The following is a 7,500-nucleotide window of genomic DNA, read 5'->3' as shown; positions in this document are numbered from 1 at the left end:
TTCGGAAATAGCGAAAAAAAGCTTTTATCATTGTAAGTCGGAGCTCGCCCGGCCTCCCGCTTACTGAGTCACAATTGAGTAAGGCTCACTTAGAACTCTGCACTGTGTCAACCGTACCACTAGTCACCCTGCTAAGTGTGTCTGGAAAACGTGTTCCCGTAAATCTCCGGGAACCCCGCCAATCCCCCCGTACAGAAATTGCATGTGTCAAGTCGGCGGGATGCCTCCCGGAAGTCCTACCGGGAAGGTCGCACTCTGGCCCCGCCAGGCGGGGCAAATCCGACCCCCATAGTGACTTCCGGGCCTAACTCGTTAACCAGAGCCGCGACAGACCGTGCAACAATGACATGTGTCAAACCGGCGGCACGACGCCCGGAGCTCATGCCGGTCGCGGGGCACCTCGGGCCCGCCCGACGGGGCAGATCCGACCTTCACAGGCTTCCGACGGCAATTGGTTAACCGGCGTGGCGCCGAGGGCACGCGGCTGGCTCGGCGGGCGGCCCTCCGGTAGTGCCGCCGTCGATCGGCCGCCTCGGTCGGCAGGAGGGCCCCGAAGTCGCCTTCATTCTGACTTCCGAGTCGGGACTTAGATTACTTTCGACTCTTCAGCCAAGGTCTCGGATCGACGGCGGGACCTGCGGTTGTCCCTCCGAAAATGCCGCCGCTCGGCCGGCACGGCCCGCCGAATACGTCCCCTTACTGGCTCCCGCCTCGGGACTTTGTCAGAAATTCATTCGGGCAAGGTTTCCATTCGGCGGCCGGAGCACCGGTAGTCATACGGAAAATGCCGCCCCTCGGCCGGCATGGGCCTGCGAATAGGTCCCGCTGACAGACTTCCGCGATTGGGTATTTGTCCGAAAATCCATACCGGCAATCTTCGGAATCGTGCGGAAAAGCTGCCGCGTGGCCCGGGTTAACCAATTGGGGAGGCCGGTGCCATCTACCGAATACTTCAACAACTCGTGAAAACGGCCTCCCTATATATCTGCAGGAACCCCGCCAATGCCCCCGTACAGAAATTGCATGTGTCAAAGGGGCGGCCGAATCTGACCCCGGCGGCCGAGCCTCTGGAACTCCGGGTCGGCCTCGGCCGGCAAATCCGACCCCCATCCAGACTTCCGGAGCGGACTTGGTTAACGAATTGCCACCGGGCAAATGGTTAACCGACAGATCTTGGAGGCTCGTTACCCAAGCCATCCCCCGCCGGTGCGAAAAGTTAACAATCAGCGGGCGGGCAATTCGTGAACCGACCGGGACCGGGCAATTCGTTAACCATTCGGAACCGGGCAATTCGTTAACCAACCTTGTCCTGGCAATGAGTGCACCAACCCGGCCGGACAATTCGTTAACCAAGCTGGCTCTGGCAATTCGTTAACCAACCTGGCCGGGACAATTCGTTAACCAACCCGGCCGGACAATTCGTTAACCAAGCTGGCTCTGGCAATTCGTTAACCAACCTGACCCTGACAATTCGTTAACCAACCCTGTCCTGGCAATGAGTGCACCAACCCGGCCGGACAATTCGGTAACCAACCAGACCCTGGCAATTCGTTAACCAACCAGGACGGGCAATTCGTCAACCAACCCTGTCCTGGCAATGAGTGCACCAACCCGGCCGGACAATTCGGTAACCAACCAGACCCTGGCAATTCGTTAACCAACCTGACCCGGACAATTCGTTAACCAACCAGGACGGGCAATTCGTTAACCAACCAGGCCCGGACAATACTTTAACCACCCTGGTTTTCCAATTCGTGAACCAACTGGGAACGGACAATTCGGTAACCAACCCTGTCCTGGCAATGAGTGCACCAACCCGGCCGGACAATTCGTTAACCACCCTGTCCTTGCCAATTCGTGAACCAACTGGGAACGGACAATTCGTTAACCAACCCGGCCGGACAGTTCGTTAACCAAGCTGGCTCTGGCAATTCGTTAACCTACCCGGCCATGGCAATTCGTTAACCAACCTGACCCTGACAATTCGTTAACCAGCCAGGACGGGCAATTCGTTAACCAACCTGGCCCGGACAATTCCTTAACCACCCTGGCCTTGCCAATTCGTGAACCAACTGGGAACGGACAATTCATTAAACAACCCTGTCCTGGCAATGAGTGCACCAACCCAGCCGGACAATTCGTTAACCAAGCTGGCTCTGGCAATTCGTTAACCTACTCGGACATGCCAATTCGTTAACCAGTCTGACCCGGACAATTCGCTAACCAACCCTACTCGGGCAAATCGTTAACCAAGCCCAACCCCGACAATTCGTTAACCAACCCTGCACGGTCAAGTCGTTAACCAAGCCCAAACCCGACAATTCGTTAACCAACCCATACATGGCAATTCGCTAAACAACCCGGCTCGGGCAAATGGTTAACCAAGCCGGCCGGGCAAATCGTTAACCGGCCCGGCAGTCCCGACAATTCGACAATCAACCAGCTGAGGACAAACCCTTCGCCCTCAATAACAACTAGTTCTTGCCCCGCCGTCAAAATGTCCCGGCCGATGTTCATCAGAAACTCCTTGCTGGCCCATGGGCCCCCCCTCCTTACCTTAAGAGAGTCATAGTTACTCCCGCCGTTTACCCGCGCCGCACTGAATTTCGTCAAGTTGGGTCTGGCAACCCGCTAACCCGGCCGGCCGGGCCTGACAACGCTCTAGAAACCCGGAACAGGCAGTTTCGTGAACCAACCGCGCACGCTCCTGACAATGCGTTCACCCACCCTGCTCGGGCAAATCGTTAACCAAGCCCAACCCTGACAATGCGTTAATCAACCCGGCCATGGCAATTCATTAACCAACCCGGCTCGGGCAAATGGTTAACCAAGCCGGCCGGGCAAATCGTTGACCGGCCCGGCAGTCCCGACGATTCGACAATCAACCAGCTGAGGACAAACCCTTCGCCCTCAATAACAACTAGTTCTTGCCCCGCCGTCAAAATGTCCCGGCCGATGTTCATCAGAAACTCCTTGCTGGCCCATGGGCCCCCCTCCTTAACCTTAAGAGAGTCATAGTTACTCCCGCCGATTACCCGCGCTGCACTGAATTTCGTCAAGTTGGGTCTGGCAAGCCGCTAACCCGGCCGGCCGGGCCTGACAACGCTCTAGAAACCCGGAACAGGCAGTTTCGTGAACCAACCGCGCACGCTCCTGACAATGCGTTAGCCAACCCTGCTCGGGCAAATCGTTAATCAAGCCCAACCCTGAAACTGCGTTAACCAACCCGGCCATGGCAATTCATTAACCAACCCGGCTCGGACAAATGGTTAACCAAGCCCAACCCAGACAATTCGGTAACCAACCCGGCTCGGGCAAATGGTTAACCAAGCCGGCCGGGCAAATCGTTGACCGGCCCGGCAGTCCCGACGATTCGACAATCAACCAGCTGAGGACAAACCCTTCGCCCTCAATAACAACTAGTTCTTGCCCCGCCGTCAAAATGTCCCGGCCGATGTTCATCAGAAACTCCTTGCTGGCCCATGGGCCCCCCTCCTTAACCTTAAGAGAGTCATAGTTACTCCCGCTGTTTACCCGCGCCGCACTGAATTTCGTCAAGTTGGGTCTGGCAAGCCGCTAACCCGGCCGGCCGGGCCTGACAACGCTCTAGAAACCCGGAACAGGCAGTTTCGTGAACCAACCGCGCACGCTCCTGACAATGCGTTAGCCAACCCTGCTCGGGCAAATCGTTAATCAAGCCCAACCCTGAAACTGCGTTAACCAACCCGGCCATGGCAATTCATTAACCAACCCGGCTCGGGCAAATGGTTAACCAAGCCGGCCGGGCAAATCGTTGACCGGCCCGGCAGTCCCGACGATTCGACAATCAACCAGCTGAGGACAAACCCTTCGCCCTCAATAACAACTAGTTCTTGCCCCGCCGTCAAAATGTCCCGGCCGATGTTCATCAGAAACTCCTTGCTGGCCCATGGGCCCCCCTCCTTAACCTTAAGAGAGTCATAGTTACTCCCGCCGATTACCCGCGCTGCACTGAATTTCGTCAAGTTGGGTCTGGCAAGCCGCTAACCCGGCCGGCCGGGCCTGACAACGCTCTAGAAACCCGGAACAGGCAGTTTCGTGAACCAACCGCGCACGCTCCTGACAATGCGTTAGCCAACCCTGCTCGGGCAAATCGTTAATCAAGCCCAACCCTGAAACTGCGTTAACCAACCCGGCCATGGCAATTCATTAACCAACCCGGCTCGGACAAATGGTTAACCAAGCCCAACCCAGACAATTCGGTAACCAACCCGGCTCGGGCAAATGGTTAACCAAGCCGGCCGGGCAAATCGCTAACCGGCCCGGCAGTCCCGACAATTCGACAATCAACCCGCTGAGGACAAACCCTTCGCCCTCAATAACAACTAGTTCTTGCCCCGCCGTCAAAATGTCCCGGCCGATGTTCATCAGAAACTCCTTGCTGGCCCATGGGCCCCCCTCCTTACCTTAAGAGAGTCATAGTTACTCCCGCCGTTTACCCGCGCCGCACTGAATTTCGTCAAGTTGGGTCTGGCAAGCCGCTAACCCGGCCGGCCGGGCCTGACAACGCTCTAGAAACCCGGAACAGGCAGTTTCGTGAACCAACCGCGCACGCTCCTGACAATGCGTTCACCCACCCTGCTCGGGCAAATCGTTAACCAAGCCCAACCCTGACAATGCGTTAATCAACCCGGCCATGGCAATTCATTAACCAACCCGGCTCGGGCAAATGGTTAACCAAGCCGGCCGGGCAAATCGTTGACCGGCCCGGCAGTCCCGACGATTCGACAATCAACCAGCTGAGGACAAACCCTTCGCCCTCAATAACAACTAGTTCTTGCCCCGCCGTCAAAATGTCCCGGCCGATGTTCATCAGAAACTCCTTGCTGGCCCATGGGCCCTCCTCCTTAACCTTAAGAGAGTCATAGTTACTCCCGCCGTTTACCCGCGCCGCACTGAATTTCGTCAAGTTGGGTCTGGCAACCCGCTAACCCGGCCGGCCGGGCCTGACAACGCTCTAGAAACCCGGAACAGGCAGTTTCGTGAACCAACCGCGCACGCTCCTGACAATGCGTTAGCCAACCCTGCTCGGGCAAATCGTTAATCAAGCCCAACCCTGAAACTGCGTTAACCAACCCGGGCATGGCAATTCATTAACCAACCCGGCTCGGACAAATGGTTAACCAAGCCCAACCCTGACAATTCGGTAACCAACCCGGCTCGGGCAAATGGTTGATCAAGCCGGCCGGGCAAATCGGTAACCGGCCCGGCAGCCCCGACTATTCGACAATCAACCAGCTGAGGACAAACCCTTCACCCTCAATAACAACTACGTCTTGCCCCGCCGTCAAAATGTCCCGGCCGATGTTCATCAGAAACTCCTTGCTGGCCCATGGGCCCCCCTCCTTACCTTAAGAGAGTCATAGTTACTCCCGCCGATTACCCGCGCTGCACTGAATTTCGTCAAGTTGGGTCTGGCAAGCCGCTAACCCGGCCGGCCGGGCCTGACAATGCTCTAGAAACCCGGAACAGGCAGTTTCGTGAACCAACTGCGCACGCTCCTGACAATGTGTTCACCCACCCTGCTCGGGCAAATCGTTAACCAAGCCCAAACCCGACAATTCGGTAACCAACCCAACCATGACAATTCGCTAACCAACCCGGCCCGGGCAAATGGTTAACCAAGCCCAAACCTGACAATTCGTTAACCAACCCGGCCCGGGCAAATGGTTAACCAAGCCGGCCGGGCAAATCGGTAACCGGCCCGGCAGCCCCGACTATTCGACAATCAACCAGCTGAGGAGAAACCCTTCACCCTCAATAACAACTACGTCTTGCCCCGCCGTCAAAATGTCCCGGCCGATGTTCATCAGAAACTCCTTGCTGGCCCATGGGCCCCCCCTCCTTACCTTAAGAGAGTCATAGTTACTCCCGCCGATTACCCGCGCTGCACTGAATTTCGTCAAGTTGGGTCTGGCAAGGCGCTAACCCGGCCGGCCGGGCCTGACAATGCTCTAGAAACCCGGAACAGGCAGTTTCGTGAACCAACTGCGCACGCTCCTGACAATGTGTTCACCCACCCTGCTCGGGCAAATCGTTAACCAAGCCCAAACCCGACAATTCGGTAACCAACCCAACCATGACAATTCGCTAACCAACCCGGCCCGGGCAAATGGTTAACCAAGCCCAAACCTGACAATTCGCTAACCAACCCGGCCCGGGCAAATGGTTAACCAAGCCGGCCGGGCAAATCGGTAACCGGCCCGGCAGCCCCGACTATTCGACAATCAACCAGCTGAGGACAAACCCTTCGCCCTCAATAACAACTAGTTCTTGCCCCGCCGTCAAAATGTCCCGGCCGATGTTCATCAGAAACTCCTTGCTGGCCCATGGGCCGACAATTCGTTAACCAACCCAACCATGACAATTCGCTAACCAACCCGGCCCGGGCAAATGGTTAACCAAGCCCAAACCTGACAATTCGTTAACCAACCCGGCCCGGGCAAATGGTTAACCAAGCCGGCCGGGCAAATCGGTAACCGGCCCGGCAGTCCCGACAATTCGACAATCAACCAGCTGAGGACAAACCCTTCGCCCTCAATAACAACTAGTTCTTGCCCCGCCGTCAAAATGTCCCGGCCGATGTTCATCAGAAACTCCTTGCTGGCCCATGGGCCCCCCTCCTTACCTTAAGAGAGTCATAGTTACTCCCGCCGATTACCCGCGCTGCACTGAATTTCGTCAAGTTGGGTCTGGCAAGCCGCTAACCCGGCCGGCCGGGCCTGACAATGCTCTAGAAACCCGGAACAGGCAGTTTCGTGAACCAACTGCGCACGCTCCTGACAATGTGTTCACCCACCCTGCTCGGGCAAATCGTTAACCAAGCCCAAACCCGACAATTCGGTAACCAACCCAACCATGACAATTCGCTAACCAACCCGGCCCGGGCAAATGGTTAACCAAGCCCAAACCTGACAATTCGTTAACCAACCCGGCCCGGGCAAATGGTTAACCAAGCCGGCCGGGCAAATCGGTAACCGGCCCGGCAGCCCCGACTATTCGACAATCAACCAGCTGAGGAGAAACCCTTCACCCTCAATAACAACTACGTCTTGCCCCGCCGTCAAAATGTCCCGGCCGATGTTCATCAGAAACTCCTTGCTGGCCCATGGGCCCCCCCTCCTTACCTTAAGAGAGTCATAGTTACTCCCGCCGATTACCCGCGCTGCACTGAATTTCGTCAAGTTGGGTCTGGCAAGGCGCTAACCCGGCCGGCCGGGCCTGACAATGCTCTAGAAACCCGGAACAGGCAGTTTCGTGAACCAACTGCGCACGCTCCTGACAATGTGTTCACCCACCCTGCTCGGGCAAATCGTTAACCAAGCCCAAACCCGACAATTCGGTAACCAACCCAACCATGACAATTCGCTAACCAACCCGGCCCGGGCAAATGGTTAACCAAGCCCAAACCTGACAATTCGCTAACCAACCCGGCCCGGGCAAATGGTTAACCAAGCCGGC

This window comes from Mobula birostris, chromosome 12 (assembly GCF_030028105.1).
Source record: "Mobula birostris isolate sMobBir1 chromosome 12, sMobBir1.hap1, whole genome shotgun sequence".
Taxonomy (NCBI): Eukaryota; Metazoa; Chordata; class Chondrichthyes; order Myliobatiformes; family Myliobatidae; genus Mobula; species Mobula birostris.
The sequence above is the reverse complement of the archived record's forward strand: the minus strand, read 5'-3'. Positions refer to the sequence as shown.